The sequence below is a fragment of the Borostomias antarcticus genome (assembly GCF_949987555.1).
Source record: "Borostomias antarcticus genome assembly, chromosome: 17".
NCBI classification, from domain to species: domain Eukaryota; kingdom Metazoa; phylum Chordata; class Actinopteri; order Stomiiformes; family Stomiidae; genus Borostomias; species Borostomias antarcticus.
Window position 1 is genome coordinate 10,137,120 of NC_140250.1, and position 18,400 is coordinate 10,155,519.

Here is an 18,400-nt window from a genome sequence, read left to right on the forward strand (position 1 = left end):
CTACACTGGAAGGATTACACTCCTGTCATGTCATGCTGTAATTTGCTTCATTACAATAAGTCATCATCTTACCAAGCAAGTCTTCCTTGTTGGTCAGTGGTCACTATCGGTACCTCCTCAGTTGCACAAGGACACAGGCTTCACTTGGAGCTGCAGAAGAAAATAATGCAGAACACAGCCCAAAGAAAAGTTGATCACCAGAATGGAATAAAAATTAATTTAACATACAATACATGTATACAAACAACCAGGGATTAAATATATAACCCACTCAATGTGACTGCAGGAGGCGGATGCAGTTGTCTCATTCTCCTTGAGTTTTTCTTGATGACAGTAACGTCAACTCATACAGTATTCGCTGCCTTGCCTTGCTACTGCTAATATCAATATGACGTTGTCCCGGCTAGCTAGCAATAGCTAGGTATAGCACAGGCATGTAGAAGGGGTGATTTAAAACCGTCATATTTGTATACCAACAAGTTTACTTAGAAAACATATGGAACAATATTAAAATGAGAAGCTGTCATCATTGATGAAAAGAAAGGAATTGTGTGCAAAAACATGGCTTACCGTGAATAATGATGCATTACATCCCTGATGACATCAAACACGCCCTACTGATTGGCTGAGATTGTTCGCGGGATTGTTCGTGGACCCCACGTGAATGACAGACGATGGTTAGGGTAGTGTCAAGAAACGTTCATATATTTTTGCTAGTTTTATGGTTTTAACATCACTCGATGTTAAATGTGTGCCTGTCTCATATTCTTTGAACAGTTATGCACCATATGAACTTAGAAATTACAAGTCAAACGATTCCTTCACTGAGTTCCTAACCCTAACCCTAACTCCAATTTTACACTTCCATGAACTACAATTCTCGGCGCCATGTTTCCATGCCTCATTAGCTCAGAATTGAGAATGTTTTCGGGTAATGTAGTTCATTAATATAAATTACAATGTCTCTTAAGTTACAAACTTGTTTTAGTTAAGAATGTCATCATATATTAATTGCACCATTAGATTTAACATATGTAAGTGGTTAGTGTTTATACTATGGACAAAGCCCTAAATTTGAAGTTGACCTCTAGTCAGGGTTCAAAGGTCAGCTGAGGAGCTTAGGGTCATCTGAGGATCATCAGAGTCTATTGTATACGCTCAGACCTTTCCAACGATGTCTTCGGATTTGTTCTACTACAAAAGGAACAGAATCTGCTAACCCTAACCCTAGTATGGACTGTACACTAAAATCTGCCTTTTTTCCAAGATGGTAAGGGTGACAGGGCTGACATTGCAGGACAGTTATGTCATTAGATAGTGTAACAAGTGTACTAAGTTTCAGCCGTCTAGCTGCATCTTTTCCAGATTTCCACTTTTCAGCTCAAGGTCTTCTTGCAGGCCAAGTCTCTGAGAGCAGCTTTTGAGAAAGTTTGACCTTTTCGGAAAAATCAGTCAAATGTAGTCCAATCACCACCAAACTCTGGAATCTGATACCAGACCCATACAAGAGCCAACAACCCAGCCCTTGGACCCCTGCGACCGTTTGAGGCCGTACGGGAGGGGTTTAAAGGTAGTTTACAGCCCCTATTAAAATGAATGGGAAATTGTTAAGGCTTATATTTCCAAAGTGCTTTGGAGGAATTGGCTCATGGTTTAACTGAATTATACTCTTATCATAAGGGATAAGTCCACCAAGCTGCAGCATCCTACACCCAAGCATCTCAGATATAAAGCCTGGTAAACCTTCCATGTGCAGTGTATTTCGGATGCATTTTCTTCTTGTGAAACAGAACTTCAAGGAGGCCAAAATCGTCGAATCATCAATTTATTGAGCACGCCTAACAGGGTCAAATCTTCGGCAATACTAAGGTTCTTTCACGAGGTGGACAGCTTATATGTCCTGGCTTCAGGCCAGGTCTCACATGTCAAACAAGTTTGCATACAAGGGATATAAACATGGTCACAAATGGTTCAACTAAGTTCTGAATGGTCAAGGTGTCAACTGGTCTTTGTATCAGCTGAGCTCTTGCCCCCCTTCCTCGGACAATGGGGCTACTTGGTCCTTCCTGGGATCACGTTACAACTGTAGGCTAACTGACTTCTTCTTCAGAGGTGTTATCTTTATTGACTCAGGGACAAAGGAATGTTTACTTTAGGACAGAACATATGTTGTCACTAACCTGTTAAACTACTTATAATAACACAGTTCTACCTAAAGTGAAGTTTATTCATTATTCTTAATAAAATGATTACTACATGAGAGTAATACAAATGTATTTATGTAATACAGTATAGTACAGTATAGTACAGTATAAAAATATACTACATATCCCCCCTTCGAGGCGTCTTAACGCCTCGACACAAAACACTAAACATAACAAACAATCCCCAAAACACATACAAATAACCAAATCATCGCACAGCAGCAAAGCAAATCGGGGGCCAGAGGTTACTAGCACATAGCCCCATCGAAAGAGAACAGCCCTCAGCGCTGTCTCATATCCTCTTCCCATGCTGGAGCAATCTTCAGACATCAAACCCCCAGGTGACTTCTTTGACACCCAGAGAACAATGTCCGTAGCAAGATGGTAAGCTCACCCCGTCACAAACAGGGAGAACACTCCAGGAATGTCCAAGAATGACCCTCAAGTCATTCGTGACTCCACACAGTTCATAGCTTCATGCTGGCGAGGGACAACCACTCCTTGGTAGCCCACACAACGCATTACAGGAAAGTCTGAAAACATCAACACAAAACTACACAGAAAACAAAACATCCTAACCAAGGAGACGTGTACACACACCTGAATCAGAAACACAGGTGAAATGTAGGCGACATCCTCAAGCTTGATTGAACAAGAAACCCTGAACAGAAATAACATATAATGCTAAACATCAAGTAACCTCATGTTCCTACATATATCAGAAAGAGATAGAAAAGACAAACAATAGGTTAACAGACAAACAACAGGTTTCAGGCAGTCCCCAGGAAGGCACATCCAGGCTCCTCAAAGACCTGCCTTGCCCAGGGTCCATAGCACCTGAAATATAACACTCAACACAGACTGGGGTCAATAGCAGAGGGGAAGGCCTAAAGCCAACTCCTCCCAAAAACATCATAATGTGAATGAAATTCATACAGTACAATGCATAAACGAACAGCTTATGTCCATTCATTGACTATTGAAACATAAACTCCTAAATCAAAGTGAGACACATAACCTAAACTCAAACATCTATTCAAAACCTGTCAGACTTTTGAGTTCGCACCAATACCTAAAATATCATCCTCAACATCGCTCATTCTCAACATCGCTCTTAAGACTCAAAGGCTCTACATCTATTTCATCATAGTCTCTAAAAACCTTCAGCTGGTGATGTCATAATAATCCGTCCAGCTTAACTTGTCGCTATCCGTTAAACCATAACTCGTCAATATCAGAGAAAGAACTAGAGCAATCCTAAAAATCAAAGTTTTCCATATACCAGACTGTAACCAACTTCATCAAGAATCCAAACCGTTTGAATTGACTAAACAGCTTTGTAAACCAATTATCTGAACAGATGTTATATGAAACCATAACTGAATACTCCTACTATTATACATTCCTGTAATAAACTGAACATTCATCACTCTTTCAATATTTCGCATCATACATTCTTTCTAAACAGGAAGACAATAACTAAACATCAAAACATCAATAACCATACAACACACATTACTTTTTGTTTTTGTTTTTCTGAACAAAAAGATGGTTCATACTCCAGAGTCTATATTCAACTAACTTGCTTCTATAATAATCTTCTGGAGACAAGTGTTCCTCCAAAATGTCACAGATGTAATAGAAATATTCCTTATCACTTCAACTTCAGTAATGAACTCAGGCTCAGAGGTGACAACGTAGGTTATCACCGTTATCACTCTTCTCAAAAATTGATTCTGGAAACGTAAGAGATACTTGTTGTGTTATAGATCGCTGACGCCACTTAATTAGTTCATGTTCTCCATGTCTCCATTCCAGACATCTTCCGTCAACACTCTTGTAGTGGTTTGTACTGTGGGGTTCAACTCTCTGTTCTTCTGCACCGTCAAGGTTATGATTGTCACTGTCACTAATTTCTTGTTGTTTACTTTCTTCATGCACCTGTAGACTCCTGCATCACTGTCCATCAGACGTTGTATTTCCACAGCACAGATCCCTCCTTGACCTTCAAGTCATGTTCACTTCCTGCTTGACTTCTCCTTTCCTTCAACTGCACACGTCGATCTGGGGGACTGTCATCATCATCAGTCCCACTCTGTTCTTGATCCTCTTGATGTTAATAGGCGCTGTGCCTATACAGTCACAATAGTAAGACTACTCCTCTACTCAGCTTCAATGGAGTTCAGCTGTCTTTTCTTCCGGCTACGAATAGCCATTTCCCGCTTTCAACTTTGCTCTCCATTCATCTTCTTTCTGTGATTGATCTTGATGACTCATCCAAACAGGGGTAGACAGACCAGAATTCCTCCTTAATCTCTAGATTTTCCCATTGCACCTCCTGACAGTGAAGACACACCTGTGCACTAGGTGACATAGTCCTCCTGCCATCGGGTTTTTCCTTCTTCTTCCTGGCTGGTCTTAACCCTCTAGGTTGAGCTTGTAACTCATCATCCTCTGATGACATGACTCTTGACATTGCTTGGAGCTGATGACATCTGTCCAATGACATGCTCGAATTCCTCTTCACCTCCCCCCTTATTTTTATTTTTTTAATTTCTCGAATTGGTTTTGAATTCTTCAGAATGAATAATAAGCCTTTTCCACACCTCTCCATGTCTGAGGCTGTTGGAAAACGGAACGGGAGTGAAGATTGCATCATTGGTTGTTGTTGTTATTGAATCTGTGATTGTTCATTCTGCAAAACAACTTGTTTCTTCTCCATTACTTTCCATTTTTCCATCCAATATCTGACTTTGTGAGAGTTTCTTCTTCAGCTCAGCATCTTGTTCCTTCAACTACTTTCTAATTCCCTTCAACTACTTCCTAATTACCTTCAATTCTACTTCCTAATTTCCTTAAATTCTACTTCCACTGGTACATCCTTGGTCCACGTTGTATCATCTTCATTCGAGTCAGACTCCTCATTCACTTCTTCACTACTACTACTAGTCTGTTTCATTAGCAACGCCTCCTTTCTTTCTATTCAGCACATGCCATAATCCTTCTAATACTTTCATCATATCCTCCAATATTCACTCCTTCATCTTCAGAAGAGTCACTGTCGCTTCCACACTTTCCCTTTTTGTTTATCTTCTTCTTCTTCTTTTCAGCTGGTGTCAGAGACTGAGCTAACTTCCTGGTTTTGCACTTCACATCAGGATGGGTAGTGATGGTCGTTCTGGCATTTCCCATCTGTATAATGTCGTCATTATCATCTTTGATGACATATCTTCCCTCAACGTTTAGCACAAGTAACTGTGTATAAGCCATATTAGATTCCCTCTTGATGTCATAAGGATGCGAAGTCAAAACTAAATTCATGTGGGAGAACAGAGCATCAATTTCACTCAACATCTTGTCCGTCATGCTGTTGACTTCCTTTATTTCGATTTGAGCTATGATTATTACTTCCAATGCTGTTTTCTGTGTCCGTCCCACTTTACTGAACAGCGTCAAGACTGTTTAAAATCCTCATAACTTGATAAACTGTTAACAATTCAAACTATCAATAAACCTTTTAAGAATCTAACACTATAAAAATGAAACTTTATCAATTATGTAATTAATAAAGAAATGAACACTCAATCACTCACGGACATGGGACTCTTCTTGCTCTGACTAAACTTCCTATCCAATTCTAATCTTGCTCAACTCAACCCTAGTCTTCAGCACAGGGAGCGATCGGTCCCATTTAAGCACTTTGAATTAAAAACCACAAGGCTTGATTTGACACAAGCTTAGGGTATTGTGCACCAGAGGACAATCCCCTCATTAATCGCTGTATGCCAGAAAATAATAAATTAAAATAAAAAAGATTTTGACGTAGACATCGAAATGTCCACACCACTTTGCCTGTCAGCAAGTTGAGTCCTACTGTCCGTCCACTCACAATCCTTTCACACCATACACACACAATATGCAAGCGTAATATATGTATGTACGTCTATACCGCTCTACTAAAGCAAACCCATAAACTGATGTTTATTCTATCAAAAACCAAGACACCTCTAAACCAGATATCAAACATACCACCAATCACTCAAGAACCAAGGCTCAACACCAAACCATCTACATCCATTTAACAATCAAACACCGTCAAAACCACTTATATCCAGTATCAAGTAGAATAATAAAAAGTTGAATAACTATAAATAATTAATCAAGTAATCAATAAAATATTGAAGAATTAATCAAGTAATGAACTAACCATCAAATCAAGTAACCAAACCAATCAATCAGCTCATCATAAAACACCAAGCCTCAAATTCATATCAACCACTCAAAACAATTAAATCAGGTGATCAGTCTAGTTCAATTAATGAGCATTAATCAGCAATTCAGGCTTACTTTTCAGTACAGGCGATGGATGGTTTTTGCAAAGAAGTCCCTCTAAGATAGATGGATGGATGGATGGTCTGAGATTGGTGACTGGTAAGGACAAAAACTATTCCGGATATAACTGCAAACAGATTTACTCAAAGGGAAAGAACAATTAATCACAAAGCAATGATAATTAAAAATATATTTGCTATCACAACCCATTATTCTAAAAATCAAAAGACTGTCATGTATGATAGTAAACACTAGATGGCAGCACTAGACAACCTAATATATTATACCTGCGATATACTTATAACAACTACTAGTGGGCGACATTGGACAACAGAGGTGAGAAGGATGAAAGATTTCTTCATATCCCTAAAGTATGGCTAACGCTACACCATTCTCAATTTATGAAGATTGAAGAAGGGTTTCATTAATAAAAGTTTATGATTGACTAGTGGATTGCTGCTAGGGTTTGAGTGCTGAGTAACCGATGTCTCGATCAGTGTCCACCTGGCCCAGGTTCAGCATCCACTTATGAATTTATTAATTAATAATTCTAATCTAATCCAGTCGTCCCATACACCGCACGACCCACTGGATGATCTTTCCCTAATTTCTAAAGACAGGAAAGAGAGAGAAAGGAATGAGAAAGAGAGAGAGAGAGAAAGATAGAGAGAGAAAGACAGATAGTGAGAGAGACACAATTGGGTGACTTCACACTGTCCTACAAAACACAGCACAACCCCCCTTAATAGGCCAGTGAATGCATATCACTGACCCCCCTCTTACAGCTGTTATATAGGGCTGAGGAATTTACAACTCAGGGCGAACAGCCTCACCAACAAATACCAACAAATAGTATTTACATTAACTCAACTTTCAAACATACAATGGATCCAACAAACACAAAACATTTAAGAGTTATTCAAGACAAAAACACAACCACATAACCTCTCCTTTCACACCAATACAGCTCAAAGATACAATGAATCCAATAAACAAATACAAAGCTTTACTCAAGACAAAAACTCAACCACACAACCTCTCCTTTCACACCAATACAGCCCATGTGGCTCCACACACGAATAATCAAAGACTACTCGTGCACAACCACTTTCACACGCACAGGAGAGAGAGAACAAAAGAGTCCCTCCTCACACATTCAGTAAGGTTTCTGTGATTTATAGGAAAAATAGGAAATATTAACAGATAATATTCACATTGGACTAATCTCAAATATGCAGTGAACCCAATTAAACAAATACAAGAAACGCAAAGAACTTAGGATGCAACAAAGCCACAAACATATAGGCCACACGCCAACACGTGGGTTTCACACAAAGGGACAGGCCTCAGCAAGAGGTCACAATCACTCACACACACACGGGAGAAACAAGAGGCTAGCCTACACACACACAGAGCTCACAAACATAGACCTACACCAAAACTTAATACTCTAATGCGCAAACTAATACTAAGCTACTATTACCGGTCTCTTCTTAACTTTTACTTCACTTCTTTACTTTTACTAATCTTTGACTTCTTTACTTTTTACTTCTTTACTTTTTACTTCTTTACTTTTTACTTCTTTACTTTTTAAGGGGAGACACGGTAGGTGAAAACATCGTTTTTCAACGCCCTGGTCAAATGTGAGATTTTGTGCTAGTTTGCTTCCATAACATGTCTTCTTTCATACTAGTGGAAATAAAACATCAAAAATACGCATTTAGATGTTTATTTTACTTCATTTAGTCTGTTTGCGTCTGTAGATTCTTCCTAAAATCACCAAAAGTTAGCCTTTTTTCTGAACTTCTCGCAGCGTTTCTTTCGTCTGGATCCCGTCATCTGGGGTATCTTTAGAAAGCTCTGGCTCTCTAGCACACTATTATCGCAACCAAACCTGTTAGTTTCATTTGTATTAGCAACCAATCGTTGAAATACAAAGGCGGGTTTGATGCTAACCGTGAAATCTCATTGGCTGTTGTTGATTTCTGAGAACGTGATTGGTTCAGCGCGTCATGTGACACGTTTCCACTTCCTTATATCTAATCCAAACAATTCCGTCTGTAAAGCGTTCTAAACGTAATAAGCAACAACGACAACAGTGTTTGCCCGCAAGGTTGAACCGAAAACAAGAGAAACTAAATGGAAAGGTTTACATTTATGAGATATAAAGTGCCTATTCGCGCAAGTTGTCATTAGCAGGTGCTAGCATGTCCAGTGAGCAGCAGGGAGATGAGGCTAGCGTTAGCATGTCCAGTGAGCAGCAGAGAGATGCGGCGCGTTTGAATGAGCTGATAACTGGGTTGATTTGTCCTAATTGTGCAGGGACTGGTCTTAAAATTAACATAGATCCTCAGAATAGTGGGTTCTGTAGTACTTTGCTCTTAGAGTGCAGTCTTTGTGAGAAATGGCTATCGCAAAAGTGTCTACACATCGACTCGGCTTCATGATACAACTAGGAATGATGTTGCATTTGATGTCAATGTGAGGATGGTCCTCTTAGCGCACGAGTTAGGGTTGGGGTATGCAGCTCTCCAAAAGATTAGTAAAGTGTTAGGGATCCCAGGGCTTCATCTGAAAACGTATCAGAAACATGACAAGAGGGTGACAGGTAGGCTATTGAAACGTGTTCCCTCTCTCTCTCTCTCTCTCTCTCTCTAGCCAATATCAGAAGCCTATACATATACACAGTAGTCTCCCTCTCTCTACCTGTGGCATTTCTACATGCATCCATAAACTGACCAAATAAACTGATTTAATTTCAGTTGCTGAAATAGAGAGAGGTCTGGAGTCCTTGCACAGAAGCAGAGAGCAGATTAGGCAGGCATATGCAGATGTGGACCCAGAGGTAGGTAAGCTGACTGCCAATAAATACAAAATGTTACAAAATTATTACAGTTATTGAGAATTATTACAATAATTCTCAACCAGCGTTCAGTGGACAACATGAAGGCGGCAATATGGGGTAGTCTGCTTCACTGATGACAACCCCATGCGCACCAGGAACATATTGTGGTTTTAGGACAGTTTTGTTGACTGCAGCTGAGTGGGTTCTACAGACCAGCTGCTTAGAACAGTTTTGTGAACTCCAGCTGAGTGGGTTCTACAAACTAGCTGCCTAGAACAGTTTTGTGGATAGCTAGTGTGGTGCCATCTGAGGAGTGACTCTGTAGACCTATGACGGCGTAGCTTGATGTCTCCTATGGTGTTGCTTTTGACGATGGTTATATCACTTGTTTGTTGGCAATCTATATTTAGCTTCTATTGGTGTTTACCCTGCATTGTTTACCACATTTTGTCCTGTGTATTTATGAATCAGCTTACTCTTCATGTTCATTCATTCATTCATTCATTCATGTTTTCTCCATGTAAAACGCTTAAAAAAACACAAAAAGCTAGATAATCTGTTTTCTCATGCATGTCCTCGTCAAATGTGTCTATCTTTGTCCATGATCTGTTTAACAAAATAATACAAGCTTTCTAAAAGGGAATGTTCTCTTCCCTACTAACATTGTCTCGTCTCTAGTCTCGTCTTACTACCATCCCACTTGTGGGCTGTGCCTTGACGTGGTGAGTGGGCTTCCAACTAAACAGGTCTTACTTCTCTATACAAAATGTCTACTCCTGGACTATTTTGAATCCACAACATGCTGTGTTATTCAGTTTTCAGTTTCTATGTGTTTTCAGATGTTGTGTAATGTTGTTACTAATGATGTGATTGGATATTGTGTTTGTAAATATTGGTTTACAATGCAAATGTATGGTTTTTTACAATACAAATTTTCAAAGCCCGTTTTCTCAAAATGAGTTATTTCTCATCTTAGGGACATCAAAACCACCACTTGAGTAGCACCTACATACACCTAACTTTCCAGTTTTGTTCCAATCCATATTCTGAGAGTTTGTCCAAGGGGGATTTTTTAAATTTCATTCATAGCCTGATTTATATAACAGTTTATCCCTAAAACATGGTGAAAATTGGTCTTTTTATGACTGTTGACAGTATTTTCTAATTTCTGAAGTGAAGAAAAGAGATATCAAAAATCCCCCTTGGACAAAGTTTGAATAGGGATATGTGAACAAAATGAAACAAGAATTTTGAATCTGGCTTGAACCAGTTAAAAAAAAAAAATTCCCGAATTTATGCAAATTTGCGCATATTTAGCGCATACAATGCATAATTTGCATATTTATCCATAAGATTTCAGAAAACTTGTAATACAAAAAAGATGCTCCTTAATGTACCTAACAAACTGGGGGAGTTTGATGGTGATACCTATTAAGGATTTTTTTTTTCCTATTCACCTGGGGTGTCTCCCCTTAAATAGGCCTATATCGCTTTTTATAGAAAGATGCATCTTCTCTGTAGCGTCCTTCTCTCGGATTTTGTTATAGAAAGAACCACTCACTTCTACGGGTTCCTTCTGTCATTCATTGTTTTATAGAAAATAACTTATCGTCATCTATTCATGTCCCCTTCTCTCGGATTTTGTTAGAGAAAGGATCACTCAACTCTACGGATCCCTTCTATCTTAATTAAACAATTGAATCTCTTCTCCTTATTTATCGGATGTTCTTTATAGCAACAGCAATTTTTCCTGTCAAGACAATTAAGTTCTATAACTCACAGAACACCAGCTCGTCGCTTCCCAACTCGTGGTCTGAACTCTCCAGGCGTCCCCAGATGAGCAGAACTTCGGTTGTGAATCTGTCGAAAACATGCAACAATCTCCATCGTCTTGACTTTGCTGTTTTTTGCTATCCCATCCCCGTCGCCAAAAATGCAGTGTATTTCGGATGCATCTTCTTCTTGTGAAACAGAACTTCAAGGAGGCCAAAATCGTCGAATCATCAATTTATTGAGCACGCCTAACAGGGTCAAATCTTTGGCAATACTAAGGTTCTTTCACGAGGTGGCCAGCTTATATGTCCTGGCTTCAGGCCAGGTCTCACATGGCAAACAAATTTGCATACAAGGGATATAAACATGGTCACAAATGGTTCAACTAAGTTCTGAATGGTCAAGGTGTCAACTGGTCTTTGTATCAGCTGAGCTCTTGCCCCCCTTCCTCGGACAATGGGGCTGCTTGGTCCTTCTTGGGATCATGTTACAACTGTAGGCTAACTGACTTCTTCTTCAGAGGTTTTATCTTTATTGACTCAGGGACAAAGGAATGTATACTTTAGGACAGAACATATGTTGTCATTAACCTGTTAAACTACTTATAATAACACAGTTCTACCTAAAGTGAAGTTTATTCATTATTATTAATAAAATGATTACTAAATGAGAGTAATACAAATGTATTTATGTAATACAGTATAGTATAGTATAAAAATATACTACACATGTTAAGTCAATGGGACAAAATAGTTCAAAGAATAGACATCCAGTACAGGTCTGATTGGTTTTATTTTCACACTGTACATGTTCTACCAACTTTATATAAAACAATGAACCAAGTTTAATCATATTTTAAAGCATTTTTGGGGTCAGACTGTCCAGAAAGATAAGTAGCCTAGGCCTCTAGGCCATGTTAAATTCATGCAAGGGGGTGAGGGGGTAGTTAGCAGAATTATCACTTCAACACCATCGTGTCAAGTTTGCTGCGCTTGCCAGCTCTCCCAAAGTGTATTGTTTTATCCAGTTTTCTTCACTTGTATACCATATCTCCGCGTTTAAAATCGCGCACTAACATTGGCGGTACCCAATAATTTGATTTTTTGGATCCGACGCTTGGACATCGAGCCCCAAGTCTAGATCAAACAGCTACGTTGCTGCAGCTAGCCGCGGCTAGCCAGCCCTAGCCAGCTCCTGACTGGGATAGCCCATTAGCCAACAGGGGACAGCCGTCCCCTGCCTTTCCAGTAACAACCCAACACACCGGAGGCCTTGCCCTGCTCCCAGTAGATCGCGTGAGTATTAACAGCACTACTAGGTAAGTAGCCCCCACTCTCCCGGCTAGCACTGCTAGGTAAGCAGCCCCCACTCCCCCTGCTAGCACGGCTAAGTAAGTAGCCCTACTCCCTCTCCCCGCTAGCATCAGAGGTTCATTGCTATTTTCCAGTTTTATCCACCTGCATACCATACCTCCGTGATCAAAGTCGCGCATAAACATTTGTGGTACCTGAGAGTCCGACGTCTGGATCTCGAGGTCTGTTGTCTTTGGTTTTCGTTTGTTCTACAGTTTGCTGAGCGGGATTTACAAGCCAGCAGCTGAGCCTTGCTTTTAGCAAGTAGACTAAGGTTGTTGTCCTCTGGTTTTCGTTCGTTTTACAGTTTGCTGAGCGGGATTTACAAGCCAGCAGCTGAGCCTTGCTTTTAGCAAGTAGACTAAGTTTGTTGTCTTCTGGTTTCCGTTTGTTTACAGTTTGCTGAGCGGGATTTACAAGCCAGCAGCTGAGCCTTGCTTTTAGCAAGTAGACTAAGTTTGTTGTCTTCTGGTTTCGTTTGTTTAGTTTGCTGAGCGGGATTTACAAGCCAGCAGCTGAACCTTGCTTTTAGCAAGTAGATTGGGTTGGTTGTCCTCTGGTTCTCGTTTGTCTTATAGCTTGCTGAGCGTTGTTTTGCTCAAGCCAGCAGCTGAGCCCTGCTTTTAGCAAATAGATTGGTGGTTTTATCCTCTTATTTTAATTCCGCAATTATTTTAACGAGTCTTGCGATGGCTCCACACCCTACCGCCCCTAACTGCTCGGGTTGCCTCCAGCGTAGCCAAATAATCTCAGAGTTGGAAGGTAGGATCTCTACTCTACACTCTATACATCAAGCCGAACATTTCCTGGACTCACTGCAACCCGACCCAGATGTCGGCGTCCAGCCTCCCACTGCTCCACCGTCGGCGGCATCCGGGGGTGGGGATGTGGATTTTGGTTTCCACCTGAGTGAGGAATCCTGGCCCAGACTCTGAGCCAGACCCAAGCATTTAAGCTCCACTCCTTGGACCACTGTTAGGAGGAAACGAGGAAGGGAAACCTCCAGGGTCCTCTCCCAACCCTCCGACGACGACACCCTCCAGCTGAGGAATAGCTTTGCTCCACTGGCCGAGCCTGTATCCAAGAGGTCCAAGGATACTAGCAGCATCAGCTCCTCGGTCTGGCTCCCTGCTGCTGGGGCTCATTTCACATCCCGCCCTACTCAGTACCATACCCATACTCCGCAGCCCACCCACACCTCTCTGGTTGGTGAGCGGCAAAATAGCCAGGCTAATCAGCCTGCTCCCCGGCCTGAGCATAGCCCAGTCCACCGAGGGGCCCACCCTCTACCACTTGGCCTTCAGATGTGAGGCAGCAAAGGAGGTCCCCTAAGCCCAGTGGGCCCGCCACTGATCCCGCCCCCCCATCTGTGCTCGTCATCGGATCATCCATGGTGCGCCATGTAGTGGTCCCGAAAGCCCGGACCTGCTGCTTTCCAGGAGCTAAGGTCTCGGACATCAGGACTGTTGTCCCATCACTCCTCGCAGATTATCCCCTGGCCTCATCCATCATCATCCATGTCGGAACAAATGACATCAAGCTCCAGCAGTCTGAGCGGCTGAAGGAGGATTTCAAGGCCCTGATCTCCACTGCTCAGGCGTCAGGAAAGACCTGCATCATCTCTGGCCCGTTCTCCTCTCCCCGGTATGGTGATGCCAAATATAGTAGGATCTGTCAGCTCCACATCTGGCTGAAAGGCTACTGCTGCCAGTTGAAGCTTCCCTTCATAGATAATTTCACCACTTTCTTGAACCGCTCGGACCTCTTCGCCAGGGACGGCCTTCATCCTAGCAGGTCAGGTGCCCGTCTGCTCAGTATGAATATGGACCTGACGCTGAGATCTTCCAGCATCTGATGTGGGGTTAGCCCGACCCGTCTCAACCACCCTACTGCCAAACATAAACCTCCTGTACCCGCGGGTCGGGCTACACCAGCTCCATCTCACCAGCGCCCCATCACCATAGACCTTGATTCCCTGCCCCTCACTGAGACCTGGCTTAGCGACGTTTATATTTCTATAAACGAATTCTGCTCACCTGAATATGCCATTCAGCAAATTATCTCCCACCGCACCCCTACTACCATAATGAAACAGTCAGGTGGATCTAATATGAAAAACCTGATATCCGTTCCAGTGAATATACCATCCAGGCCTACTAGTCAGGCGAGCCAGCCCTTTTCTCCGGAAGCTATTTCAATGGCGATTCTGAATGTCAGGTCCCTACCAAGCAAAACTTTTCTCATTAATGATCTTATATGTGAACGTAAATTAGACTGTATGTTCCTAACTGAAACCTGGCTAAATATAAATGGACCAGCAGCCCTCATTGAAGCCTCTCCTCCTAACTACAGCTTTTTTCAATCTATCAGAAGTGGGAAAAAAAGGTGGAGGAACAGCCACCATAGCTACAGATGCCCTCAGCTGCAGGACCATCTCCTTTGATGATTTCGCCTCTTTTGAATACCACGCTTTTGTTCTAAAATGCCAGCCCCCAGTTCTGGCAGTAACCGTGTATAGGCCTCCCAAACAATGCCCTGCCTTCTCTACAGAATTTTCTGAACTCCTGTCCATCATCCATACAAATTATGATAAAATTATCATCATTGGAGATTTCAACATACACGTAGACACTGAGGCGGACTCGAAAGCTAGGGACTTTATCAACCTCCTAAACTCCATGGATTTTACCCAACATATCTCTGAGCCAACCCACAACCGCGGTCACACCCTTGATCTAGTTATTACTAAGGGCCTGACTATCACTGTTTCCTCTATTAGTGACCTCGCCCTCTCCGACCATTTCTGTATCTTCTTCACTGCATTGGTTCCTAAAGTCAAAAGTAGTACTGAGCGCTTTATCAAGAAACGTTATCTTACCTCCGCAGTAGCCGATAGTTTTAGAGAAATAATGACCACAAACAATTTATCAACTCCAGAAGTGGGGCCCTTAGGAACTATTGAAGACTTGGCAACCACCTTTAACACCAGAGTAAGGGCAGCCTTGGATTCTGTAGCACCTATTAAACTGAAAAGGATCACAACCAATAATAAAGCTCCATGGCGAAATGAGGAAACATATCAGCTAAAGAGAACCTACAGAAGTTCTGAGCGTATATGGCGAAAAACCAAGCTACAGGTCCACAATGATATTCTCAAAGAACATCTCTCTGCTTTTAATAAAGCAATAAGAAATGCAAGGAAAGACCACTTCTCAAAATTTATATCTATCAACCTAAATAATTCAAGAGTGCTCTTCTCAACAATTGATAGCCTTATAAACCCTGCCGTAAAAACACCTGATAACCTGCTCTCTACCTCCAAATGTGAGGAATTTGCAGCTTATTTCAGAGATAAGATTATGAATATTAGGAGGAATATCACCCAGGAAAGGCCATGCATCCCGTTCACAGATCCTCTCCCTCCATGTAATGGACATATAAGCCTGTTTACACTGATGGACACAGAAATGTTGAGAAAAGTAGTATCCAAACTCAAAACCTCCACATGCCTGCTGGATCCCATCCCCACCGATTTTTTCAAAACTATTTTTGACTCTGTATCCTATGGCATTTTATCCATTGTTAATGACTCCCTATCTACAGGTGTCTTCCCACCAATACTTAAAACTGCTCTGGTGAGACCCGTTCTGAAGAAAAACAACTTAGACACTTCAGTTTTTAGCAATTTTAGACCAATCTCCAACCTTCCCTTTTTGAGTAAAATTCTGGAAAAAATTGTTTTCAAACAGATTAATGATTTCCTAGCTACAAGTTGTACCCTTGACCTTTTCCAGTCCGGCTTTCGTGCCCACCATAGCACAGAGACGGCATTAGTAAAAGTTGTAAATGACCTCAGAATTAATGCTGACTCCAAAGAGCTTTCTGTTCTCGTCCTCCTGGACCTGAGTGCAGCCTTTGATACTATAGATCAGGCAATCCTCATCGAAAGACTGGAAAAGTGGGTTGGCCTCTCTGGTCCAGTCCTAAACTGGCTTAAGACCTATCTAACCGGTCGTGATTTCTTCGTTGCCCTCGGTGAATATAGCTCAGGAAAGATCCCTATGACCTGTGGGGTGCCCCGAGGATCGATCCTAGGACCTCTACTCTTCAGCCTGTACATGCTGCCCCTTGGCAGTGTCATCAGGAGGCACAACATTAGCTACCATAGCTACGCAGATGATACCCAACTCTATATTTCCGTAACACCCAGTAACTACAGCTTGGTTGACTGCCTTGACAAGTGTATTACAGATATAAATGTATGGATGTCACATAATTTCCTCCAACTAAACCAGGACAAAACAGAAGTACTGATCATTGGAGAAAAAGCTGAAAGAGAGAAACTAGCTGCACACTTAAAAACTCTGGAAATTGACACAAATTGCCAGGCTAAAAACCTAGGTGTCATACTTGACTCAGATCTTAATTTCGAAAACCACATCAAGAACATTACAAAGACATCATTTTACCACCTAAGGAACATTGCCAAGGTGCAACCCTTTCTCTCTCAGGCTGACACCGAAAGATTAATGCATGCTTTCATCACAAGCAGGCTGGACTACTGCAATGTTCTACTATCAGGCCTACCAAAGAAAGCAATCTCTAAGCTACAAATGATACAGACTGCTGCAGCACGAGTCCTCACTAAGACTAGACGAAGGGCACACATCACACCAGCCTAAAAATCACTACACTGGTTACCAGTCAACTCTTGAATAGACTTTAAAATACTATTACTAGTCTATAAATCTCTCCACAGTCACTCACCAGAATATATTTCAGACATGCTTGTATAGTACATGCCCAACAGACCACTCAGATCCTCAGGTACTGAACTTTTAACAGTTCCAAAAGCCAGGACCAAGAAACACGGAGACGCAGCTTTTAGTTTCTATGCCCCCAACCTCTGGAACACCCTACCGGAGTGCCTAAGAAGGGCCGAAACAACGGAGGTCTTCAAGCGAGACCTCAAGACGTACCTTTTCGACCTAGCCTACAATCACTAGCTAGGACCTTGAGACACAAAAAGGCAGCCTCAAACCTACCTGTGAATCCTCTGTATACATTGGTATTTATCCTGCTATGCAATGTTTGTATATCAAGTAGTGTACAGAAGCTGGTTATCCTGAAACAGGCTTGTTCTGTTCTAACAGCTGTGTTGCTTCAATGACTCAGTGTGCTACTAACCGTTTTCTGCCTCCCCTAGTGCCTCTCTCTCTCCCTCCTATCCTCTAACCAGGTCCAGTGTAAGCTGTGGAGCTGTGGATATCGTAGTATTTAGTACACACACACACGTACACACAGACACACATCAGTCCACATCCGGCTTAGGCCTGGACCTGATGCTCTTAGCCTTTCTTGCTCTGAAAATTTAATTAATTTGCCTCTCTCTCTCCCTCCTATCTTCTAACCAGGTCCAGTGGATGCCCCACTGTCACCAGCAGACCTCCCGGAGTCCAATGGATACCCCCGTGTCTGCTGTGGATGTCGTAGCATGTCCGTAGAATGTTCTCTCTCCTATGATGCTTTTAGCCTCTCTCACTCTGAAATGTAATTTAATGTAATGTATTGCTTTATAAATGTTCTTAGCCGGTAGACAAACATACTCCTGGAGCTTGCTCGATCGCCTTGTTGAGAGGGGTCAGGGAAGAATTTTTACAGCTCACTTATCTGGCCCCCGGGTGATTACTGTTTTTTTGCTTCCCTCTGGAATATGTAGAGAGTGGGTCGTATGCCCACCTCCCTTGTTCTCTGTAAAGCGCATTGTGTTGCCTCTGGGTATGAAATGCGCTATACAAATAAAGCTTTGATTGATTGATTGATTGATTGATCGTCTTAGTATACAGTAACCCAAATTAATCAAGACCAATCTACAAGTTCTAAAAAAATGATTA